General features: G+C 41.9%; 1 protein-coding gene across 5 annotated transcripts in view; it reads right to left on the bottom strand.

Annotated features, from left to right (window-relative positions):
* LOC119975416 (inactive N-acetylated-alpha-linked acidic dipeptidase-like protein 2) overlaps nucleotides 1-27,618 on the bottom strand; it is a 1,151,524-nt gene that overhangs the window by 974,651 nt on the left and 149,255 nt on the right. For all 5 annotated transcript variants that reach the window (XM_038815043.1, XM_038815042.1, XM_038815041.1 and 2 more), the window contains one exon: nucleotides 19,348-19,421. The gene's annotated coding sequence lies outside the window, so the exon portion shown is untranslated. The remainder of the gene's footprint in view (nucleotides 1-19,347; nucleotides 19,422-27,618) is intronic.

Genomic DNA, 27,618 nt, shown 5'->3' with positions numbered 1-27,618 from the left:
ACGAATACATGTGACAATAATAAATAAATAAACATACAAACACCTTGGTCCAGCAGGTATCCAAATATAGGTTTATCCTTCTTTGCACAGAAGCACTAAATTAAACCCACTTAAAACTGCACCTTCCTTCTATTATTTAATACAAATATAAATCCCTTAAAACTATGTATTCCAAAAAGTTCACTTCAACTTACCACAGCCCTCAAACTTAAATTATTTCATCAGATCTCCCCTCTGTCCTCTATTTACAATCATGTTGTGTTGGTTTTAGTTTCCACCATGATTGTATAAATAGGTCCCTTTGTGTCCATTCATGGGCATATTTTGGCTGCTGTTTGGAATTTGAGCTTGGTATTTCGATCTCCTTTTAAAATTCTTCCTATCTCATCAATTACTGCCTTCTCAATGCCAAACGCTGCAACTTCTACATTTTCTTCCAGAATGTCTGTTCACTAATAAAAAAGGTCCATACCATCCAATGCTGTAGTAAAAGGATTGCAATTCACCTCAATTTCTTCAGTCAAGGAAAGCAAGGAGCCAGGGAGAAGAAATCAGAGAATATGGACTTGACCTACTGATGACAATGCATTGGCCAAATGATGAATGTTGTGCGTGCCTATGTCAGGTGAGGTTCAACTGTTATCAAGCAATCCTGTGGCAGAATCTGAGAGCAGCTTTCAAGATTGTGGCCTTTGAGTGAAATTGCCAATTTAGTGACAATTGATGTTGAATTAGGAGCAGTTTTGTGCTGTCGGACCGAATCACTCTTGCACACGGCCCCTATGCTCTGTTATTTAAAGTGTCCTGTAAATATAACCTCCTGTCACAACCAGTCAATTTCTTTGATTTCTTCACAGAGAAATTTTCTTTAGATTGACTTGGATGGACGAGTTACTTTTGCCAAATGAATTATATTTTCAAGGGAAAGCACCAGGACATGCACATGTAAAGCCTTGCTAATGCTTGTATTGAACCACTCTTAATTTTCAATAAAACCAATAAATGCCCAATTTATTTTAATTATTTATTGGGATGTGGGTATCACAGGCAAGGCCAAAATGTATTGCCCATCCCTAATTGCCCTTGAACAGAGTGCAAATCTGATGGGCTTTGCCACCTTCCAACCCCCAAACTATTATTGGTCATTTATATAAATGACATAAATGTCTATGTGGGGGGTAGGATAAGTAAGTTTGTGAATGACACAAAGAATGGCTGAGTGTCTTGGGTTACAGGAAGATATGGGATGGTCAAATGAGCAGGGAAGTGTCAGGTGGAATTTAATCCTGGAAAATGTCAGGTGATATACTTTGGAAGGAGTAATTTGACAAGGAAGTACTCAATGAATGGCATGACACTAGGACGTTCTGAGGAACAAAAGGACCTCGGCGTGTTTGTCTATAGATCTCTGAAGGTGGAAGGTCAGGTTAAAGGGGGGTGAAAAAGGCATATGGGACGCTTACTTTATCAATCGAGCCATAGATTATAAAAGCAGGGAGGTCATGTTGGAGCTGCATAGAACTTTGGTGAGGTCACAGCTGGAGTACTATATGCAGTTCTGGTTGCCATATTATAGGAAGGATGTGAAGGCACCTGAACCACTTCAGCACAACTAACATACACGGCAGCGCCGTGGCGCAGTGGGTTAGCCGTGTTGCCTCGCGGCGCTGAGGTCCCAGATTCAATCCCGGCTCTGGGTCACTGTCCATGTGGAGTTTGCAAATTCTCCCCGTGTCCGCGTGGGTTTTGCCCCCACAACACAAAGATGTGCAGGGTAGGTGGACTGGCCATGCTAAATTGCCCCTCAATTGGAAAAAACGAATTGGGCACTCTAAATTTTAAAAATTGATAAGTCACGCAATCACATGGACTGTGATAAAACAAATGTTTGGCGTGGTGAAATATTTCCACTGCCCGGACCTTTTGGAGAAGCACTTCAGAAGGGAACACTCACAGTGTTACGTTGACCTCAACACAGAAATAAAGCAAAAATTAACATTGCAAAATAAATTTTTGAATCAAAACACGCTACATTGCAAACAGCAGTCAGCTCATCATGCTTGGGCATTCACTTAGTGCCAGGAAATGACCAGCTCTAACTAAAGAAAATTTAATCATTGTCCCTTGATAATTAATGACATTACCATCACTGAATCCCCCTCTATCAACATCCTGGGGATCACCATTGACCAGAAACTGAACCGGACTAGCCATACTGTCATGTGAATGTCCCTTTAAGAAAAGTGTGCTTTATCAAATGGCTGCAGTGATGTCATTGTGTGGATGGAGCTGAGCTCTGCTTTGCTTTTTACTTTTGTTTTGTGCTGAAAGCTGTTTGGCTCTGTGTTTAATTTCACTTTCAGTTGGAGAGCTGCATTCAAACCAAGCAGATGTGTGTATTGATTGATCTCTCTCTGCAATCTAAAGAATGTCTCCAGATCACTTAATGGTTTCAAAGTAATACCTGGTTCTGTAAGGAATGCAAACCTACTGTCTTTGTTAAAAAAGGTTTTTTGACTTATGGATGTTGGTTGGAAAGTTATTAAGGGTTCTCTATAGAGTACTGCATCTTTTGGGGGGTTATCAGGGTTGGTAGTTGATAAACTGTTTACTGTGTGTTTATAAAATGGTAACTGGATTCATAAAATAAACATTGTTTTTGTTTAAAAATACCTTTTAGTTCTCGGTTGCATCACACCCGTAAAGTGGGCCCTTGCGCTCCCCATAACTAAAATCTATTAAAAGTTGTGGGTCAAGTGAACTCCATGATATACTTTGGTGTTCTCTGAACTCTGGCCCATAATAATACAAATAGTGTGGTCAAAAGAACAAGTCAGAGGCGAGGAATCCTGTGACGAGTTACTCACCTCCTGACTTCCCAACGCCTGTCCACAACCTACAAGGCACAAGTCATGAGTGTGATGGAATACTCTCTGCTTGTCTGGATCAGAACAGCTCCAACAACGCTCAAAAGCTCACCAGTATCCAGGACAAAGCAGCTCATTCGATTGGAACCTCATCCACCAACATTGCCACCCTCCACCATCGATGCACAGTGGCAGCAGAGTGCATCTACAATATGCTCCGCACAAACTCACCAAGGCTCCCGAGACAACAACTTCCAAAGCCTCGACGATAACCGTAGAGAGGAATAAGGGCCTCAGGCACATAGAAATACCACTACCTGAGAAGTTGCCCTCCAACCACTCATCATCTGACTTGGAAATATATCTGCGTCCCTTCACTATCACGGTCAAAATCCAGGAAGTCCCTCTCTAACTGGTGTACCTACACAATATGGAGTTCAAGAAAGGAAGTCACCACCACGTTCCCAAGGGCAATTAGGGATGGGCAGTAAATGCTGGCTGAACCAGCAGCGCCCACATCACATAAATGAAAGTCTCGATATTCTTTTGACATCTGAAGAACCCTCAGATTGCTGTTTTAACACCAATTGGAAAGGAATCCAGCAGCCTGGCTGAGCAAGCGACCAATTACTAACTGTCAGCTCCCTGAAGCCTGCTTGATTTTAAACGTCTCTGGTCGGTGCCTGACACACAGTATTCCAGATGTGGTCTCACAAAAACCCTGGGCAATAGTAGCAAGACTTATTTATTCTTGCACTTCAATCTCCTTGTAATAAAGACCTTTTGCCTTCCTAACTGCTTGCTGCACCTGCATGCTAACTTTCTGCATTCCTTGTACGAGCATACTCAAGATTCTTTGAACAGCAACACTTACAAATTTGACACATTAAAAAAATATTGGGCTTTGCTCTTTTTCCGTACAAAGTAAGAACTTCCCACTTCCCTGGTGATTCTCTCACCTCCATCACAAGCTCTCAGGTCAAAGTCCCAAATCTAGGACGTTCACATATAAAAGAAGGCTGACACTCAGTGCAGTACTGATGGAGCACTGCACTGTCACGCTCCAGTGTCTCAGATGAGATGTTAAACCGAGGCCCCATCTGCCTGCGCAGGTGGATGTAAAAGATCCCATGGCATTATTCTCATGAAGTGACAGAGAGTGATCGGCATCCAGAGCGTGAGGATAGATCATAAGAGAAGCAGTGGCAGACATTTGTGAGGATATTTCAGAATACTAAGAACAAGTATATTCCTACTATAAAGAAAAATTCTGAAGGGAAGTCCAACCACCCGTGGTTAACTAAAGAAGTTAATGAATGCATCAAACCGAAGGAATAAGCATATAATTGTACAAAAGGTGACTTGCAGGTCAGATGATTGGTCAGAATATATGAGGAACAGCGGGGAACGATTAAAGGGTTAATCAAGGGGAAAAAATTTAAGTATGAGAAGTTAACTAGAAATTTAAAATGTATAGCAAGAACTTCTATACATATCTAAAAAGGAACATAGTAAATAAAGTGAGTGTTGGTCCTCCCTAGAGTGATATTGGAGAGTTAATAGTCGGTACAGTATTAAGAAAATGCCGAATAAACTGAACAAATATTTTGCTTCTCTCTTTACTGAAGAAGATACAAAAAACATTCCAGTAATAGCCTTGAATTAGGGGTGGACGGGAGAGAGGAACTTGGTGAATCACTAGGGAAGTGGGACGGAGCACACTGAAGGAGTGACTAGCTGACATTTATCCAAATCCTGATGCATTTCATCCTAGGGCCTTAGGTGGTTAATGAGCTAGTGGAAGTGTTGGTGTAAATTTTCCAAAATTCACCATCAGTTCCATAAGTCTGGAAAGTAGCAAATATAATCCTCGCTATTCAAGTAGGAAGGCCAATTCGCTTGACTTCTGCCGTTGGAAGGTATTAGAATTGACCGTTAAGGAGATCATGGGGTGGATTTTCCAACCACCCTGTCACGTGTTTTTCGGCAGTGGAGGCAGCCCGCCGGCAGGATTTTCTGGTCCCGCCATTGTCAACGGAATTTCCCATTGACTATACCCCTCGTCAGCAGGAAACCCGTGTTCCGGCGTGGGACTGGAATTTCCCACCAGCGAGTATATCCCATCCCATAGCTAGGCACTTAGAAAAACTCAGGGTAATTGGGAAAATCATGTTTCATCCATTTATTGGAATTAATTGAAGGAGTAACATGCGCGGGAAGCCCCAGATATACTGTATTTTGATATCCAGAGGCATTTGATCAGGTGCGTCATCAAAGGTTACTCCAGAAAATGATGGGTCATGGTGTAGGGGAGAACACATTAGCACGGTTAGAAGATTGGGTGGCTGGTTGGCGAAAAACAGAGTATGCAGAAATGGATCTTTTTCCGACTGACAAGATGTGGTGAGTGCAGTCCCGCATGGGTTGGTTCTGGGGGCTCAACATATATCAATGACTTGGATGAGGGGAGAAAATGCATAATAGTTACATTTTCAGAAGACACAATGACAGGTTGGAAAGTATGTTGTGAAGAGAACATCAGGAGGTTGCAGACCAATAAAGATAATTTGAGTGAACAGACAAAATTCTAGCAGATGAAATGAAAAAATGAAATGAATGAAAATGAAATGAAAATCGCTTATTGTCACGAGTAGACTTCAATGAAGTTACTGTGAAAATCCCCTAGTCGCCACATTCCGGCGCCTGTCTGGGGAGGCTGGTACGGGAATCGAACCGTGCTGCTGGCCTGCTTGGTCTGCTTTAAAAGCCAGCGATTTAGTCCAGTGAGCTAAACCAGCCCCAGTGAGCTAAACCAGATGGAGTACATTGTGAGAATATGTGAATTTATTCACTTTAGCAGTAAGAATAAAGAAGCAGAGTATTACTTAAAACTGAGAACACAAAGGACGGCATGTGACACAGTGGTTAGCACTGGGACTGTGGTGCTTAGGACCCGGGTTCAAATCCCGGCCCTGGGTCACTGTCCATCTGGAGTTTGCACATTTTGCCCATGTCTATGTGGGTTTCACACCCACAACCCAAAGATGTGCAGGTTAGGTGGATTGGCCACACTAAATTGTCCTAAAATTGGGGAGGGAAAAAAGTAATTGGGCACTCTAAATGTAAAAAAAAACAGAACAACTGCAGAATTCAGAGGTGCAGAGGGATCAAAAAAATAAAAGTAAGGATGCTATGCGTCAGACATGTAATAATAATAATAATAATTGATAATCTTTATTGTCACAAGTAGACTAACAATAACACCGCAATGAAGTTACTTTGAAAAGCCCCTAGTCGCCACATTCCTGCACCTGTTCAGGTACACGGAGGGACAATTAAGAATCTCCAAATTAGCGAACAGCACGTCATTCGGGACTAGTGGGATGAAACCAGAGCACCCAGAGGAAACCCACGCAGACACGAAGAGAACGTGCAGACTCCGCAGAGACAGTGACCCAAGCTGGGAATTGAACCTGGGAACCTGGTGCTGTGAAGCAACAATGCTAACCATTGTACTGCCCCTATATATAGGGCATTGGTGAGACCAGACCTCGAATACTGTGTGCAGTTTTGTCTCCTTCTTAAGGAAGGATGTAAATAAGGTTCAAAGGAGGTTGACTGGATTTATATCTGAGTGGGTCTGTCTGAAGAGGAATGGTTGGACAGGCTGGGCTTGTTTCTATTGGCATTTAGAAGAGTGAGGGCTGACTTCATAGAAACATACAAGATCCTGAATGCTTTGACAAGGTCGACTTTACAAGGGTTTTTTGTCTTTTAGGTGAGTCCCGCACTAGGGGGAACTGTTTTAAAATTAGAGGTTGCCCATTTAGGACAGAACAGAGATGAGGAGAATCTTTTTCTCTCAGAGGGTTATGGAACTTTGGAGCACACTGCCTCAGAAGGCAGTGGAGGGGGGATCAATGAAAATATTTAAGGCAGAAGGTAGATAGATTCTTGTTCGGCAACGGAATTAAAGGTTATTGGGGTAGAAAGAAATGTGGAAATAAAAACACAAACAGAACCGGCTTGATCTTATTGAAAGCAAGCTCGAGGGGCTGATTGGCCTACTTCTGCTCCTGTTTTGTATGTTTGTTTGCTCAATTAATACCACAAAAAGCAGATTATCTAGTCATTATCGTATTGCTATTTGTGGGGGCTTGCGAGCACATATTGGCTGCTGTTCCTACATTACAACAGTGACTACACTTCAAGAAAAGGAAGAATACATGAGGCTAAACTCATCAGAGCAGCAGTGAAGGAAGCAAGAGGTGGTCAAGAAAGTGTGTCAGGAAAACCCAAGAAATTGTAATATTTTTCTGTTGTTCGTATTTTGGTCACGTTTTTAAACTGTTGGGGCATGCAAGCTGTAATTAAGGCAAGAGACAGAGGTACTGTGTGAATCTGTGAATTTGATACGGTAAGAAGCCGAGCAATACTTCCAAACAAATGCTTACTCAAGTTAATTTTGTAAGGCTGGTCACAGAATAGGAAAAAATTTGAATGGATTGTTTGATTCAAAGGAGAAGATATGCAAGATGTGAAAGCTAAAGTATGGATAAAGTGAATTTACTGTTATAAATTCTAAAAGCTGAAGGAAAGAGATTAAGTCAATTAATTCTGGGGAGAGCAGTTCTAAAGAGACCGAGTGAGACAATGGAGAGTTCAAATGGAAAGAATATATTTAAGGAGATGCTGAAACATATGAGAATAGCCTCTTTATATCTCAGCAGACAACAAGAAGTGCTGGTTAAACTCCAAGCAAGCAGTGTGAACGAAGCTGGATTTGAAAAGCCAACTCTGTTAACATCAAGGGAGAACTAAAGGCACTATGTAGCAAAAGTTACATGACTTTTATAGATCTTAAAATCAAAAAGGTGTTGCTGGACAGATAGGAAAGATTAGCTCTGTAGATAGTTAAATTAAAATGGTTTAGAACTGTTTGAGTATTGGTACTGTGAAGCCATTGTCATACTTAAGCATAATTCAATGTTATTGATTTATTTCCTATTTCTTAATTAACATTTACTTTTGTACAAAATCATTACAAGTAGTCAGGGACATAATGTCTGTGCTTCAAAACCTCTCCACATACTATACAATCTGCAAACAGAAATATAGTGGCAGTTGTTTCAAGTTTCCCTGCTAGGATTTGAACAGCTCAGCATTTACCCTCAGCCATGCTCTTAACAATGTGCATGTTTAGACCATCTGCACTTGTAAAATCAGGAGAGATTGTGGGACAAGGGACAAGTAAGATGCGAGGAGGAGGATAAGCGGATATGATATTATCTTTAAATTTCAGGCAAAATGTTGGCCATGGCTTCAGTAATGCTGGCTCCAATAATGATTAGCTTCATCTCCTCCAGGAGGTTAGGACAGGCAAGTGTGCAAATCTCTCTTCCCCCCCCCCCCCCCCCCCCCCCCCAGTGGTTTACACCTGCTGCCTCTGATTGTGCACAACCTTTTCCTGGATGAATGAAGGAATTGTGTCAGTGAATGTGATGCAAACTGTTTGGGTGATGTAGGTGACATGGTTGAATGTCTGGCAGTATGTAACAAGCAATGAGATATGGCTGTGAGGCTTGCAGCAGTGCTAAATGTGTGAAGGGGTGGTGGGTGCAGTTATGAGTGTTATGTCTGAATCCTGAAAGAGATTTTAGATTAATGATACGGGTGTGGTGTACTGAGCAATGTGTGAGGCTAGCAGTTGACAGATATGGCTTGCCCCAAGTCCGTAGTCTTACCTAAATAGAAGAATACCAACATGGTTAGTGGTAGGATATGGCATTTAAAGATGAATGAATTGACCACACATGTGATTGTCAACAAACCTTTTCAGCAGAACATTCTGGTCCTTGGGGCCTGACTGTTGGCATTAATTGCCATAGTTATTTGATCCCCATGCCTTCCGAGTATTTGTTTGGAGAGTCTCCTGGCCCTCTGCAGTTACTGCACTTCCCCCTGCTCCATGAAGGCCTCCAGTGCAGCACAATCTTACTCATGTTTTGACATTATTCAGACTTTTTTCATGTCAGATGACTTGTACAAGGACTTCAATCACCTGCTTCTTTCAGAGGTGTAGGCTGGATTTAATCCATACCATCCTCTCATGATATTGAACCCGCTTCCGAGGTATGCAGTCACTCAACAACAGGCTCTATGCTAATAACATGGTGATGAGCGGGAAGCACTGAATTGGCAAGCTGCCCACATCACATTAATACAAGCAGAGTAGTCACGCCCTGTGACCCCTATTCCCATTTGAAGGTTGTCCAACATAAAGGTTTCCAGAAGGTTTGTGGGGATTCTGATAGGCAGAGAACAGCAAACAAAATTCCTGATGAAAGGGTTTGGGGGGGGGGGGGGGGGGGGGGGGGGGTGGGAGAACATGAAAGGGTTGTCTATAGGGAGAGTTGTCAGGCAGTTTGGAATTCAGGGCAAATCAAGAGATTATCAACTAATTTCAGATTCACAACCCTAGAGAGAATTGCCCTTCGTGTAGATTTTTTTTCAAGTTGGATAAATAGTCTGAGGTAAAAGTAGCTATCGAAAGCTAACTCTACTGAACAGATATATAACATACAATAGAAAGAAATAACATTAACAATCAAAATTGCCTTAAATTTAGATTGATATACTATGTATGCCGAGGGAAATGTAATATATATTGACTAAATTCTGATATGAAATGTATATGACAACTATAGCAAATTAAACTGAGTGTTAATCTGAGAGCTCTCTCAGTAGAACAGCAAAGTATTTGAATTAACACAAATTATCTCAAATTTGTTCATGTATTGGCCCATGCTGCACATTTGGGAACAGAATCCTTTGCTTGTTTAGTAGTTCTAATAAAAGAAGGTTACATCTCAGGTTCCAGGGTGGACACAAGTTACAAAAATCGTCTGGCAATTGTTTGTTGTTTTTTGAATTTGGAACATTTGGCTGGCCTTGATCATTTGTATTTTAACCACCTTGCTTTCACATCATTTTTTTAAGCTTGATGTTTTAGAGCATTATATTCTCAGAACATTTAAATGCAACACTTTTTAAAATCCATCCAATAAAATATGGTCAAAAATTCCAAAATTTAACAAGCAACTTTCCAAAGAAAGTCCAGATTTATCAAGCTTTTAAAAAAATAAAATTACCCCCTGTGAAAGGGAAAGCATTTCCCCATTTATATTCATAGTATACGGTCTCATTCGCCAACTAGAAGCCATCACAAGTTTAACAACGTACACCATCATGGAGCTTCAAAGGCAACATTTCCTTGATTTTCTGGTTCCCACATACAGAAGACATGACAAAGTTTTCATAGCATATATTGCCTCAAACCAAATGCCCCCATCCCCCTTCTCACTTAGCCCCTCTTGGGCTTCAGCTGTTTTTGCTTAAGACAGCAAGCCTAGTTCTCGTAACATCCAGGGAACTATAAAAGGCAGGAAGATAGTCTTTTTCCAGTCACTGCATTTCAAAGAGAACGACAATTTTTTGCTGAAATCAACAACAGCAGAATGACAGCTGAACAGAACACGGATCCAATTGACAAAATGTAGTAATATAAAAAATTAATTGCATTGTTTGAATACTAATGAAGGCTTGCCGGTTTGAGACAATCGGCTCTCATATACATTTTGCATACTAATGCATGATACGAAGTGGATTGGATTTGCAAAAGAAAACACAACTATCACCATAGCCCTTTCACTGTGAGCTTTGGATATCTGCAACCCACAGTGCTGTTTGTCATGCTCCAGTGGGTCAGCAGCTAGTCTCTGGTGCAGCAAAACCAATACCTAACTGCCAGCATTAATTGGTTCCTTCAGTTGTAGCTCTGTAATGAGGCTCTTTGGGAATCGAGAGATTAAGGGGAGAAAAATGTTGAGATACGTCCATGTGAGAATGAAAAATGTGAAAACATTCATACAGGAGCAGTTTTTCAATCTTGTTCCCCCCCCCCCCCCCCCCCCCCCTCACCCCACCCATTATTCGTAGTATTGACTCGATTATCAGTCATTCTGAACGTTCTTTTCAGCTCTTCACATATTGACATATCATAACCATGGCATCTGCAATTTAACGACTGTTAGCAATACAAGCTGCAACCTTACCAATACACCAAATATGAAAGATTTTTCTTATAGCAAGACAGAAAACATTTTGTATTGCTGAATTATTTTGTAAGCTGCATACCATCTTTGTTGTATTCACAGGCAACCTTACAGTCAAAAAACAAATATTTAACATGTTGAATCACAAAGTACAATACAAATCTTGAGGCAGAAGAAAAGCAGAAGGCTTCACCTCTAAAACTACTGATCAAACCACCGGGAGAATTAACAAGAAATTGGCTTTGAGTAGCGTTTTGAGGGACAGGAGAAAGTAGCAAGGAAGCAGACCAAGGATCAATAAAGCAGACCATTCCAGAGTATGGGGCCAAAATTCAATAATTCAAGTTAGCAAATCAAAATAGCAGATTGGACTAAAAAGATAATTGTGTATTACTGCATTATAAGCGTTGAAAGGTATTCGCTCAAACGCAGTTTGTAGACTTACAAACTTCAACAACAATCAGCACGATTTACTCAGGTTGGCAAACAATATAAATAGAGGATATTACAAGGAATGACTCCATCCTAACTCTCACATACAAGTGGGGAAGATTTCCTTTGTGTAGTGAAACTATTACTAAGTTCTTTATAAAGATATTTTTAATTTCACTACATTCTTATTAAAAAAGAGTGAAAACGATAATGACATTTTCCATTCTTTTCTGATGTTCGTGAATTATACCACGCTGTTTCCTTCTCCCAAGCAAAAGAGAATAGTGTAGAATGAGGGTATTTTATCAATCAGTTTGCTGGTGAAAAATATCTCAGACGTCTGCCATATGTATAAAGAGTGCTTTTTATAAGCTCAAATCTATTTTCTCGGCTTAGAAAACAAAAACAAGTGACTTGGCATGGACATCTGCTGAGGCTGCATAAATGGCTGAGCAATTCAAATCATTACCAGTTACACATAATCAAGTGGTCACAATCCTAACTACTGAATGAAAGTATCCCAAGCAAACCGTACTTGGACAAATCAGACACAGCCTATCAACTGATTAACCAGATAGCCCACCTTCAATTAGGATACTCATAAATTCACAAAATACACAGCAAACTCTAAACACAGAGCAGCACATAAAAAAAATAATAAAACTTTATAATTGCTCAGAGCAAATTATATTTGTCAGCAATTTTAGAGAGAATGAGAGATTTGGCATCATGGCCAATTATAAAATACAACACATTGATTTAGAAACCTTACTTACCCAATGTTTAGTTAATGGAATACATTTGTGAACTTTTAGAGGAACCACAAATTCAGAGTTCAAACTGAATCAGACACAAGAGTATGGAGAATAATTTCAGGCCACAGACTAAACATGCAGGTGAAGGCAAGACTTAACGTATCATTCATAAATCTCAGCACTTTTAAGTATCCCGCATCCCACAAAAAAAATGTATTCCCACAAAAAAATAGTGACAAGCTGTGAAAACTGCTCGGCAATTGATCTCGACACAACAATATTCAAGAGTCAACAGAGTTGCAACATTTTAAAATCCTAAAAGGGTTTTAAAAAAATATTACACTGACATCAAAAGACAAACCTTTGTATAACACTGCAAACTTTGAAGTTAAAAGTCTTTTCCAGATGTTGAGAGTTTTCCCTGACTGGAATCAGACAAGTGGCACTTTACCTGCAATATCTCTGTGAGTTTCCATCATTAGGACCTTCAGTTTGGGTCAAACGATGGTCAGTTCCAGCAAGCTAAAAAAGTAGCTTTTGATTCCATCAATAAATTGAGTTACAATTCTCCCCATTGTTTTGCTTTTATACACAACTATCTGAATTAGAGGAAATAAAACCACGTGAACATTGGGCAGCACAGTAGCATAGTGGTTAACACAATTGCTTCACAGCTCCAGGGTCCCAGGTTCGATTCCCGGTTGGGTCACTGTCTGTGCAGAGTCTGCACGTTCTCCCAGTGTGTGCGTGGGTTTCCTCCGGGTGCTCCGGTTTCCTCCCACAGTCCAAAGATGTGCAGGTTAGGTGGATTGGCCATGCTAAATTGCCCTTAGTGTTGGGTGGGGTTGCTGGTTGTGGGGATGGGGTGGAGGTGTGGGCTTGGGTAGGGTGCTCTTTCCAGGAGCCGGTGCGGACTCGATGGGCCGAGTGGCCTCCTTCTGCACTGTTAATTCTATGATTCTATGATTTATGAGATTCTATTCCGCAAGATAAATAGGCCAATGACTGGCTCAATTCCTGCAAAAGAATATTGGTTTTATTGAGAAGGTGATCATGTGATCTATCTCCCTACTGTTCACAACAGCATGTGGTATTTCAAGCAGGAGATTTTAAATCTAAACTGATGAGACACTGACACTATCAATGATATATTGAGGATTTCCACGTAGGCCTGAATGAGACACTTCTCTATTTCTGCGACGTACCTCACAGTGATTAGTTGGAAAGATCTCTCAACTTCCAGTGTATTAATTTTGTAAAATCTAGGCCAAAGACACAGCTCAAGGGTGGAGTTTTTTTAACATGCCACTTCCAGGTGGTTGCATTTGTCTACCATCCTTGTGATCAAGTTGCTCATGGCAAGCAGCCAGCTGGTAGGAAACAACTAAATATCCCGTTAACACCACAAAACCAATGTTCTCTCAGGCATATGGCCTCATTGTTTCAAAATTTGCATCCAGAGAAATCTATTCCAAAAATTATCACATCATTACATACATTTAAGTAAGATGAATGCAATTTTTTTATAAAACATTTGTCCAAAATTAATTGTAAGATCTCACATAACTACATGGCATAGAATTTTCCGGTCAGATACAGGTGAAGTTAAAAGCATCACTAAGACCTGAATTCTTCATCCTCCAGACACAGGCAGTCTGTGAGACTGGAAATGGGTGCCGCACACTCTTCTGGACAAGATGATCAGAGGATTAGATAAGGTGGGACAGTGAGAGCCTTTTTCCGCAGATGGTGATAGCTAACACGAGGGGACATAGCATTAAATTGAGGGGAGATAGATATAGGACAGATGTCAGAGGTAGGTTCTTTACTGAGAGAGTAGTAAGGGCGTGGAATGCCCTGCCTGCAACAGTAGTGGATTCACCAACATTAAGGGCATTTAAGTGGTCATTGGATAAACATATGGATGATAATGAAATAGTGTAGATGGGCTTTAGATTGGTTTCACATGTCGGCGCAACATCGATGGCCGAAGGGCATGTACTTCGCTGTAATGTTCTATTGTCTATAGATGGGCCCCCAGAGTGCAAATTTCATGTTGGCTGGCCGGCGTCAAACACGCCTGGAAAAGGCTGTGCGGTGCCCGGGAGAGTGGGAAGAGGGCTGGCGCAGAGGACAAGGAGGGTGCGGGCTGGCAATTTTAATGGGTCCCTCAGGGGAACAGCCACTGCGGAGATGCCTCAGAGAGCTGCAGTTCGGTAAAAAATATAAATTGCGATGGAAAGGTTATGCCTTGGCAGCACATTAAAACATATCTCAGTCCCCGAACACGTTTGTTAATTTTATTTCAGCCCAGGTAGTGCAGCCTGCCCTGGATCAAGGTGACACTAAAATGTAATGGCTAACTAGCCAATCAGCCCACCTGCTAACCATAAAAACAGATAGGCCACATGAAATTACAATCAATTGACTACTCAATGGGCTGGTTGCCTGTGCAATGATGTTGGGACGCAGAACCGACATCTTTTAGAGGCACGTCCGGTCAAGCGAATGCCCACCAGAGCAATGCATAACTCTGACCTAATGTTTAAAGTGGATACTTTTGGCATTACTGAGACAGAATGCGTCCTATCCGAAAGGTAGATCATATTTTTTATTACTCAAGTCTGAACATCGAACATTTAGAATCCTGAAATATTTCTTAAATTATACCAATTCTTGCATTTAATGTTAATTCCTAATTCATACTGTTCTGACATGGTAAATGGGATTTTGAGTTTCATCCTAGAGGAATTGGTCAACCAAGTAACTTTCCTGTGGCGCTCTCAATCAAGAGAAGAGCAATTACAAACTTCACCTAATTCTTTCAATTTCATCACCAGTTTGAATATCAAACCTGCCAATGACAAGTCCACATAATCACAGGCAGGGACCAGACAGAATTTCAGCATAATTGTAAGCACACAAACCCCTAACAGCTATTAGATGAAAAAGGCCTTGCTGGTCTTTGTTGAACAAATAAACATAAGAATATGAGAAGTCGAAGCAGGAGTAGACCCAATGTACCCTTGAGTCTGCTCCACCCTGCATTCAATGCAATCATGGCTGATCTTTTGCCTCAACCAAACATTTCCAATCCCAGCACCTAAAGCATGTAACGAGACAAAAGGGAACAAACAAGACACGACAGACTAGTTAGCTCTACCTTGAACTTTCGGCAGTTAGTTACAAAGCATGACTGGCTAAGTGAAAGCAATTGGTCACCTTGACACATTGAAGAAGCTGTTTAATAATAGTGGCAGGTAAAATAAAAATTGGTATTACTAATTACATTAGGTCCAAATCATATGAAATAGAATTAAGAGATTAGCACTGCAGACCAGGTGATCTCTTTGACTTGGGATGATGCAGGTACAAAAGGGGCACAGGTCAGTGGCGGGAGTTCTCCCGGAGCAAGGGCAGGGTCACAGCATGTAAGAGTTCCTCAGCTACTGTTCATAAACATCCAGTGTTCTTCATCCCTGATCATCAGTTATTGGGACGTAATATTTCGACATGATATCAGGAGTTGGGAGAATGGTACAGGGGCTTTGCCACATTGGCCCATTCATGTCTGTTGAAAATGAGTGACATATCTACTGTGGTTCCCTTATGAAGGGGCGACCAGGGCAGCACGGTGGCCTAGTGGTTAGCAGAACCGCCTCACGGCGCTGAGGTCCCAGGTTCGATCCCGGCTCTGGGTCACTGTCCGTGTGGAGTTTGCACATTCTCCCCGTGTCTGCGTGGGTTTCGCCCCCACAACCCAAAAATGTGCAGAGTAGGTGGATTGGACACGCTAAATTGCCCCTTAATTGGAAAAAATAATTGGGTAATCTAAATTTTTTTTTTTTTTAATTTTTTAAAATGAAGGGGCGACCAAGGGGAATGAGGTATTACGACCAAAATGCTTGCATACGTTGTCAAACCTGGCCACACCTGGTCATTTGGTCAGGAACCAAACCACACGTGGCCACAACAAATTGGCGGTGTACACGGTCATACCCCACAGCCAAATAGCTACATGGCTTCCTCAGATGGTGCTCAGTATGTAGGGAACTGGTGTCAGCTACTGCAGTTAGCTTAAACACTATCATCAACCGCCACTGTACTGCATGTATACAGCCTACAATCCAGGCCTGTCACACAAATGGAAATGGTTGTCCTTCAAGAGGTCAATACAGCAAGCTAAATAGCCTCTGGGTACACCGCAAGGGCACCTGATGCCACCAAAGCAAGGGAATCACAAGCATATTCAACTGGTACAATCTCAGGTAGTATGAGCTAACCAAATCTAAGGTTTCAAGGACTATGTGATGGACTAGTCTACGAATGGACTTTATTTTAAGGCGGGAGGGGGTGGAGGAGACGTGATGAGCAATGGGCCAGCTGTAACAGTCTAATCAATATTTTGCACATTGCAAACAGTTATAATAATAATCTGTGTTATTGTCACAAGTAGGCTTACATTAACATTGCAATGAAGTTACTGTGGGGGCTGCATGGTGGCGCAGTGGTTAGCACTGCTGCCTACAGCACTGAGGACCTGGGTTCGATCCTGGGTCACTGCCTGTGTGGAGTTTGCACATTCTCCCCACGTCTGCATGGGTTTCACCTCCACAGCCCAAAGATGTGCAGGTTAGGTGATTGGCCATACTAAATTGCCCCTTAAAATTTAAACTTTAAATTTATTTTTTTTAAATGAAGTTACTGTGAAAATACCCTAGTCACCACACTCTGGCGCCTGTTTGGGTACAGTGAGGGAGAATTCAGAATGTCCAAATTACCCAACATCACATTGTTTGGATGTGTAAGTAGCCTATACTTTGTGACTATTCTCCTACATTGTTATACCTCTACTACCGGTTGTCCCAATTTAAATGGAGAATATGTAGACCAGGTGATAATGTGGATGTTGGGATGATGGGGTTACAGAAGGAGTTATGCGTCAGAAGTGCAAGTTTTTACGGTGCATGGGGAGAGACGTGATAGGTAGGAGTTAATAACCATCCACTGTTCTTGGTCTCTGTTCACAAATTATTGGAACCCAATTCTTCTATAAGCACTAACAAAAACAGTCTATACCTGAGGTAAATAACAAAATAGCTATTTCACACTATAAGCATATCGCCCCTGAAGATTAACGTTTTCATTAATAAATAAAACTCGCTTTGTTTTTGATCTTGGTCAGGACTTTTGTTGAAAGATATTCCAGGATAACCTTTCACAAGCAACTTGATCAGCAAGAGGTGAACGCCACTAAATAGATCCGACCACAGATATAAATGAGCTTGATCTTGCATTAACAGAGTTAGACCAACCTTCAACTAACACACAGATAGCAGGTGAATTTATGGAGTATCTCCTTCAGGCTCTTTGTGATTCGTTGAATAGTAAGGCAAAAATTGGACTGAATCACTTTAAGAATTTTGGTCAAGTTAATAGAAAATTATAGCACAACAAAATACTTGTGTTGGTACCTTAAGAGAGCTTTTCTAAAAAACAAAAGAGATGCCGTGAATTCTGGTGCGCAATACTGTGTTATTTGAAAAACATAGGCCCAGACTTCCAGTCTCCGGATCATTGCACTGACATGTGAGGGAATTGCCTGCGAAGTTTGAACTCCTGATGGACAATTCCCCTGCTCCCGACCCCCCAAAACATCTCCATCTCTGAGTCAGTGTCAGAGACTTTGGCCAGTTCCACGGACTTAACTGACAAGTTACCCTGAAAATATCAGACAGAAAAATCTTAGCTTAACTCTTGGGGAACTGAACATTTAAGAACTCTCACTGAATTCCCCTCCCACCTCAACCCCTGACAACCCCCCACAACTCTGCCCACCTACCCACCTGCCATCTGACCCACCCGCCGGTCAGGCTAACCACCTGCCACCCTATCCACTTACCCATTACCTCACCTATCTACCGATCCTGCCACTTTACCCATTCACTCATTTATCCACTCACCCACTCACAAACATTCACACTGGATATTTAAACTTACCATACGATAGCTCGTGCAGTAAACAGCGGGTGCGTCTTGTATTCTGCCTGACGCTACAGCACTGCAATGAAGTACTTCAATGGATGCTGCCCTCTGCATTTCTGGAGAAGCTAGGCCCGGGAGACCAGCAAGAAATGTTAAGCCCGGTGGAAAAGTTCAAGCGGAGCAGCAATCCGATGGTGATTGCCGCTTCACGGAATTTCCAGGTCATAGCAATTATTTTGCTTGCATAGACATGCAAAGTGTGCACATTTATGTTCTTTGAAAAAAATAAAACTTTGAGTTGCAAGAATTAACTTGATCTTCAGTGTCACATTTTCTAAATGCTAAATGCCACTTCTGACGGCAACTAAAATCAGAATTCATGGATACACCATACGCCTGATTCCAGCATTTATGAACCAGTTATCTTAATTAGTACATTTAAAATTGATATTAACCCACCAGGGAATGGACACCATGGAGTCAATTTGCTTCTGAACAATGCCCCAGTTTTGCTGCAGTTTCTATTTGCCGGTTGACACACATTTCCAGGAATCTCAGCATGGGCGGGAAGCTTTTGCCTGAGGCAGGCAGGATCATTTAAGGTGAACATAAGTGACAGGGTAGTAATGTAATAATCTCAACCGTATCACCTGATGGGCTGAATGCTGGCCAGATGCCCTGGCTAACAGAATGCCCATGACACTGCGAGGTTGTCCCTTCCGAAAAGGAGTAAACATCAACTTCCTGTGACCTCAGATAGGTTTTTATTAAAATTACATACTGTAACAGTGTTGTACCATTGGATTGTCAGTCACTGCTGTAACCAGCAAACCTTTTCAGAGTTTGTCCAGCCGCTGTCCTTTACAGCCTGCAGAAGCACACAGCATGCCCTCTCCTTACTGTGTCAATGTGGGTTCCAAGTTGCAGCCTGTCCAGTACTTATCCAACACACCAGCCATCTCCAGAAATACTGACAGGCTCAGCTAAGTTCAAATTAAAGTCATGCAAAATGCATTAGACTTACAATAACCCATGATTGCGGGTAGGAAAATTCCTAATAGCTCATTTTCATAAGTGCTACCCATCAGCAGATTGTCAGTGTTTTAACTTGTGTTCGTATTGCACAACAGCCCTCCAACACAAGTGTAGCGTCTCTTTTAACTATATCCCTTTAATAAATTAAAAATAACTTACATTTATATTGCGTTGTTCACATTCTTAGGATCTCCCAAAGTGCTTCAAGTCAATGAATTACTGTGTAGTCATCACTGTAATATAGATAAATGGAATAGTCAACTTGTGCACAGCAAGATCCCACAAAAAGCAATTAAATAAATGACAAGATCATCTGTTTTTGGTGCTGTTAGAAGGGTAATATATTTTGGACAAGATACCAACAGGATACCATGTTCCTCTGCGAATAACACCATTGGATCATTTGCATCTGAGAGTACACATGGGCTGTACTATAATGTCTCAGTCAAAAGACAGTACCTCCAACAGTGAAGCACTCCCTCCCTCAATACGTCAACAAAGCATACGCCAGTTTCCAGAATTTGGTTTTATGCAACTTTCTAGCTCAGGAGGTGAGAGTGCTCTGAGTTAGTGCTAACTAGCTTAGTTTAATAAGGCAGAAGTATTTTTTGTTGGTTTACTCAAAATGAATGACAAACTTTCTTTTGTATTTCTTCCTTCTGAAACAACGCGAGGTAAAATTCCATTTTGAAAAATATATTTTCTGTTATTCTCACTTCATAATGAGTAAGGATAATTACACTATTGGCAAAATAATCTGTGACCAATGCTCCCAAAGAACACCATGGTGACAACCAAGACTTACAATTTGTCTTTCTCCCACAACCAAATTTCACACAAACCACAAAAAAAATGGGTAAACTGACCAGATAAACAGCTTTTTGGTGGTGTTGACAAGTACATTCAGGGAGAACATGTTTGCTCAATGTCATGGATAACTATTTGAACAGGCAAACAGGATTCTGTATTTAACATCTCAACCAAAGGACAATGCAACGTTGTGGCCATTTCAGAGACATGGATAGAGCAGGGACAGGAATGGTTGTTGCAGGTTCTGGGGTTTAGGTGTTTTAGTAAGCTCAGAGAAGGGGGCAAAAGAGGGGGAGGTGTGGCGCTGCTAGTCAAGGACAGTATTACGGTGGCGGAAAGGATGCTAGATGGGGACTCTTCTTCTGAGGTAGTATGGGCTGTGGTTAGAAACAGGAAAGGAGAGGTCACCCTGTTGGGAGTTTTCTATAGGCCACCTAATAGTTCTAGGGATGTAGAGGAAAGGATGGCGAAGATGATTCTGGAAAAGAGCGAAAGTAACAGGGTAGTTGTTATGGGAGACTTTAACTTTCCAAATATTGACTGGAAAAGATATAGTTCGAGTACATTAGATGGGTCGTTCTTTGTACAATGTGTGCAGGAGGGTTTCCTGACACAATATGTTGACAGGCCAACAAGAGGCGAGGCCACATTGGATTTGGTTTTGGGTAATGAACCAGGCCAGGTGTTAGATCTGGAGGTAGGTGAGCACTTTGGAAACAGTGACCACAATTCGGTGACCTTTACGTTAGTGATGGAAAGGGATAAGTATACCCCGCAGGGCAAGAGTTATAGCTGGGGGAAGGGCAATTATGATGCCATTAGACATGACTTAGGATGTGTTGGTTGGAGAAGTAGGCTGCAAGGGTTGGGCACACTGGATATGTGGAGCTTGTTCAAGGAACAGCTATTGCATGTTCTTGATAAGTACGTACCAGTCAGGCAGGGAGGAAGGGGTCGAGCGAGGGAACCGTGGTTTACCAAAGAAGTGGAATCTCTTGTTAAGAGGAAGGAGGCGGCCGATGTGAAGATGAGGCATGAAGTTTCAGTTGGGGCGCTTGATAGTTACAAGGAAGCGAGGAAGGATCTAAAGAGAGAGCTGAGACGAACAAGGAGGGGACATGAGAAGTCTTTGGCAGGTAGGATCAAGGAAAACCCAAAAGCTTTCTATAGGCATGTCAGGAATAAAAGAATGACTAGGGTAAGAGTAGGGCCAGTCAAGGACAGTGGTGGGAAGTTGTGTGTGGAGGCTGAGGAGATAAGCGAGATACTAAATGAATACTTTTCCTCAGTATTCACTCAAGAAAAAGATAATATTGTGGAGGAGAATGCTGAGACCCAGGCTATTAGAATAGATGGCATTGAGGTGCGTAGGGAAGAAGTGTTGGCAATTCTGGACAAGGTGAAAATAGATAAGTCCCCGGGGCCGGATGGGATTTATCCTAGGATTCTCTGGGAAGCCAGGGAAGAGATTGCTGAGCCTTTGGCTTTGATTTTTAGGTCATCATTGGCTACAGGAATAGTGCCAGAGGACTGGAGGATAGCAAATGTGGTCCCTTTGTTCAAGAAGGGGAGTAGAGATAACCCCGGTAACTATAGGCCGGTGAGCCTAACATCTGTGGTGGGTAAAGTCTTGGAGAGGATTATAAAAGATACGATTTATAATCATCTAGATAGGAATAATATGATTAGGGATAGTCAGCATGGTTTTGTGAATGGTAGGTCATGCCTCACAAACCTTATCGAGTTCTTTGAGAAGGTGACTGAACAGGTAGACGAGGGTAGAGCAGTTGATGTGGTGTATATGGATTTCAGTAAAGCGTTTGATAAGGTTCCCCACGGTCGTCTATTGCAGAAAATACGGAGGCTGGGGATTGAGGGCGATTTAGAGATGTGGATCAGAAACTGGCTAGTTGAAAGAAGACAGAGAGTGGTAGTTGATGGGAAATGTTCAGAATGGAGTTCAGTTACGAGTGGTGTACCACAAGGATCTGTTCTGGGGCCGTTGCTGTTTGTCATTTTTATAAATGACCTAGAGGAGGGTGCAGAAGGATGGGTGAGTAAATTTGCAGACGACACTAAAGTCGGTGGAGTTGTAGACAGTGCGGAAGGATGTTGCAGGTTACAGAGGGACATAGATAAGCTGCAGAGCTGGGCTGAGAGGTGGCAAATGGAGTTTAATGTGGAGAAGTGTGAGGTGATTCACTTTGGAAAGAATAACAGGAATGCGGAATATTTGGCTAATGGTAAAATTCTTGGTAGTGTGGATGAGCAGAGGGATCTCGGTGTCCATGTACATAGATCCCTGAAAGTTGCCACCCAGGTTGATAGGGTTGTGAAGAAGGCCTATGGTGTGTTGGCCTTTATTGGTAGAGGGATTGAGTTCCGGAGCCATGAGGTCATGTTGCAGTTGTACAAAACTCTAGTACGGCCGCATTTGGAGTATTGCATACAGTTCTGGTCGCCTCATTATAGGAAGGACGTGGAAGCTTTGGAACGGGTGCAGAGGAGATTTACCAGGATGTTGCCTGGTATGGAGGGAAAATCTTATGAGGAAAGGCTGATGGACTTGAGGTTGTTTTCGTTAGAGAGAAGAAGGTTAAGAGGTGACTTAATAGAGGCATACAAAATGATCAGAGGGTTAGATAGGGTGGACAGCGAGAGCCTTCTCCCGCGGATGGGGGTGGCTAGCACGAGGGGACATAGCCTTAAATTGAGGGGTAATAGATATAGGACAGAAGTCAGAGGTGGGTTTTTTACGCAAAGAGTGGTGAGGCCGTGGAATGCCCTACCTGCAACAGTAGTGAACTCGCCAACATTGAGGGCATTTAAAAGTTTATTGGATAAGCATATGGATGATAAGGGCATAGTGTAGGTTAGATGGCCTTTAGTTTTTTATTCCATGTCGGTGCAACATCGAGGGCCGAAGGGCCTGTACTGCGCTGTATCGTTCTATGTTCTATGTTCTAACTGTGTGGCACTGAAATGCTGGTGTAGATTATGGGCTCAAATCCTGAACTGGGGCTGAAAGCCATGACCATTTGCTGCAGGGTAACCTGTTGTTAGTCATGAAACCAAAAATTCAACTAATTATAGGAGACTTGATAATAGTGAAGAACTTTATGTTTTGCATCTGAAAGCTTTGTGGTTATAAAACATTTTATATAAACAGAGGAAAAGAACAATGTTACGTTGGCTGGCGGGGAACATGTGTGTAGCAGGAGGCACAATTCATACATGCATTACAGTGGTCTTCAGCAGATGAATTGTTGAACATCTTGGATTCCAATTTACCATGCAAAGTTGTTCTTACTCAACTAATCCATATTTGTCAATGTTTATGAATACTATAGCTTTGCCTTTCTTTTAAGTCTTTATTGTCAAATCTTTGAGAGTCCCAAGTTAATACTAATTGGCTAGCAGTTAATTGGACTTTTTGAAGATGTGACAGAGATCATTTACATTTTTCTTTCCATTTATAAATAGGTGTGAAAAAGCAACACAATTTTTTTTTACATGAATTGGGATTCTGGGAGGATCTAAGAAAAGATTCTCACGGACAAAGTACCACAGATATTACCACATTCAAAACAGTAGGCCACACCTCGGGTACTGCAAGCAGTTCTGGGCACCAGAGGTTGGATTCTCCGTCCAGCACCGCCAGAATCATGAAATATGATCGGGTAGTGAATTTGCGGTAGCCGGGCGCCAAACGGAATGCCAGTCCCTCGACCACAGCATGAAAGCGTTCTACGCCGTATGCTGGTGCGGACATGCAAATGGTACAGTAAACGCCGTTGGCATATTAACCAGCTGATCCGGCATTTTACGGGCCTTCCGTGATGCTCTGCCTCTGCCAGGAGGAATTACCAATGGAGGGGTTCACTTGTGGTATTTAAAATCGGAAAACAGGCGTCATGACCGTGGAAGATATGGAGGGGAAAGTGTGTCCAACATCGCTATGGTATCCTAACAATTGTGGGGTGGGAGCGGGGGGCAGCTAGGAAGTGGGCCTGTGGAGTCAGGGTGGCTGGGCATGGACTGGCATTACTGCAACCTGAAAGGCAGCCATGTGACTGCGCATGGGAACTTAGTGCCATGGGTCGCATGGTGCACCGCCATGCCATGCCCCCCCCCCCCCCCCCCCCCCCCCTCCCGGAGGTACCTTCTGGCCCCAGCCGACCCACCAACAGGATGTTGTGCTCCAGCACAAGGGTCAACATGCATTGGAATTGCGCGAGTTCTAAGTGGCACCGATGCTAGCCCATTAACGTGACCTGAATCGCTCCAAGACCGGCACCGCTTTCGTCCACGTAGTATACTTGGGATTCAATCCGGCATCAGCACTTAAGTCTCTCAAGTGGAGAATTCCACCCCACACCTTTGCAAGAATATATTGGCCTTAGCAGAAAGTACATAAATGACTTGGAAATTATGAAACCACACTTTTTTACCAAAGTGGGAAAGAAGTTTGAAACTCTCCTCCGTACATGGCATTGGTGAGAGATCAACTGGTAATTTTAAAACTGAGATTGTTTTTGTTAGCCAAGGTTAAGGAATATGGGACAAAGCGGGTACATGGACTTAGGTCTCAGATCAATCTTCTTCTTCTTTGTAACAAGTTAACAAGTAGGATTTTCCACTTTAGAAACTCTGTGGTACTTGTCATGTGTTCTGTAGGTCCTTCTGTGGCTGTTGAGCCCGATCCTAGATCCGCATCTCCGACTACACGCTTGGCCAGTGTTTCCGGGAGAAGGGATTGGTCCTTGGGCTCAAGATATCTGGTATTCCTTTCTCAGGATCCTTTTCCAGACCTCCACTTGCCGTCTGGTGTTCTTGAAGAATTGTGTCCCTTCAATCAAGAGGGTCTTCCAGGCAGTTTCTTTCTAGCAAGGGTCTCTCAGGCATTGATGTCTATGTTTCCTTTTTGTGAGGTAAGCCTTCAGGGTGTCTTTGAAGAGTTTCCTTTAGCTTCCTCTTATTTGGGAGCATTTAGCAGTTGGGTCTCTGCCATCCTAAGTGTGCCCAGCTGAGTTGGGTTTGGATGATCATAGCTTTGATGCTGCTGCTCTTGCCTCCTTCAAGGACACTGATGTTAGTATGACTGTCCTCCCAATTGATAAGCTGATGTTGAGAATCCATTTCAGACAGCGTTAATGGTACCTCTCCAGGGCCTCGAGGTGGCTTTGTACATAGTCCAAATTTCTGAGCTGTATAAAAGAGTTGGGAGGATGACTGCCATATACACGAGAATCTTGTACTAACACGGATGTCGCAGTCATCGAAGACTCTCATCTTGGAAGCATTGGAAGGTGCTGCTCGTGGATTGGATCTCCATTTCAATGTAAGCCTTAGATGAGAGGTATCTCCCCAGGTCGGGGAAATTTTCCACATTTGGGAGGGTTTCTTAGATCAACCATGATCTCAAGGAATGGCAGAACAGGCTTGAGAGGCTGAATGGCCCACTCCTGTCCCTACGTTCCTAATATTTTCAGCTGAAGTAATAGCTTGAATAATTAAGTATTCTCCATAGATTTAAAAAATTCAATCAAACAAATAAAAATTGTAAGCATTCACATTTCACATAATGATAGCTCATTTTTATGAATTTCTATACATTTAATTTTTTCAAGTTTTAATAGAATATAATTCATACAAAAATAATCATGTACTGTACTTGCTTTAATAAACCCCTCAAAGAAGTACTATAACGAAGATTAGTGAAGTATTTTTAATGTAAAACATTACAATACACATCACCATGTGAATATTTAGTAATGAGAATGCATTCATGCATTGTGTTCCGCAAAATCTGTTCATTAGTCAAAAGAATTTCTGAAGATTACATTTAGTTATCTCAACTTTTAAGCTCCAGCCATACTGCAGCTTTCAATCTTGCATTTCTTCTTGTTAAGTGTGGAAATATGTTGGACAGAATTACTCTGCAACCACACCTCACTGAAGGTCAGATGAAGGTAAGCCACTACTAGCTTCACAGTTGGATGTATTTACAGAACTCTGTTCCTAAACAGACTCATTATTGCTTCGAAAAGGGCAGGTGGAAATTTTTGTCTCTCTATCAGCATTAAAAGTTTACCACACAATTTTTAAAATATTCATGCAGTCTAATATACTGTTTGGTCATTTTTATGCCCCAATTAGATTGTACAGAGAACAAACTAAGGTCGGTGTGAGTTGGCCTACTGAACCGACATGACCACTTTAGTGCACTTCAGAATCAGATCAGTAAGATGCCCCAAGCTGTATGCTTGTAATTTTGTGCATCACTCCAAAATCATTTAGGCTAATTGCCATTACTCCTGCAACATTAAATAGGCACAAAATTATTGCTGTAAATCAGAAATGTAGCACATGGCCACCATGCATAGTTGGACATTCTGCCTTGCACCATTTTCATCGTTCATCACATTAAGAGGTTGGAAACGCAAAACAATTGAACTTTTCTCCTTTTAAAAGGAGAAAATACAGGGCAAAACTTTACAGCCCGCCACGGACAGAGCGGGACTTGGGCTTGAAAATACAGTGCACCATTAAAAATTCCACTGCTCTCGGCGGGACTAGAAGATTCTGCCAGCAGGAGAGACTGCAACATTTCACTCACTGTTAAGAGCACGGTTAATGGTAAATACCAAGACATTCCAAATACCAGAAGGGAAACTTGAAACACCTGCCCTAAATTGTATTTTGTAATTTGAGAAAATGTGAGGAACAATTTGCAACCCAGAGACTAATGTCCCCAGATGTTTTTGTGGTGTTTTAAAATAAATATGTAGTAAACAATGAAATAAACAAAGTGAATTGGAAATACACTTAACTAAAACAATAGCTGTATAAAGTATTCCTAACTTTAACCAGTTACAAACATCTTTTTCCGCAACTTCATAACTACTGCTCCCCAAACCACATCTGAGAGGTTTTTAAAAACTACAAGCAAAATCCAGTAATAGTTACCACGCCAAGCAGTTATTCTTTTCTGAAACTAGAAACTTTTTTATAACAACTTTCAAAATGACATGAACCGAGAATGTCAGCTTTTGAACACTTTTTTCCCATTCATTTTTAAGTTAGTAATTCAGTTATGGATACTTTTAAGTTCTCACGTTATTTGTGCAACAAAAGGGCTTTAGAATGTAAATATTTTAGTACTACACTTTTGAATTAGTGTACGCTTCATACAATTGAATTGTTTCTGATACAGGACAATACAACTGATTCTTCAAGCAGACTATTCCCCCCACAGATGCTTGTTGGGAGTTCAAACAGCTAACCCTGCTGTGAGCTGAAGGTCTCAAAACAGCTGCCTTGCTGAGGTTGCTTCGGATGTACTGTTTTCCCCTTTTGATCTCTTCTCAGAACTAACCTCTCCAAAAGTTAAACTTAATTTCCTTCATTTTGTGAGCCACCTTTTAGAATGTAATCCCGAAAATCACACTTCATCTCCTCCTTTGAACCTCTGACATCTTACTCAAACAGACGACACATAGCTGGATGGGAGGGTGAGCTGTGGTGAGGCTGCAGAAATCCTTCAGTGTATCCTTCGGGTGCTCCAGTTTCCAACCACAGTCCAAAGATGCGCAGGTTAGGTGGATTGGCTATGCTAAA

Source organism: Scyliorhinus canicula, chromosome 13, assembly GCF_902713615.1.
Source record: "Scyliorhinus canicula chromosome 13, sScyCan1.1, whole genome shotgun sequence".
NCBI classification, from domain to species: Eukaryota; Metazoa; Chordata; class Chondrichthyes; order Carcharhiniformes; family Scyliorhinidae; genus Scyliorhinus; species Scyliorhinus canicula.
This window is presented reverse-complemented; position numbering and strand designations above follow the sequence as displayed.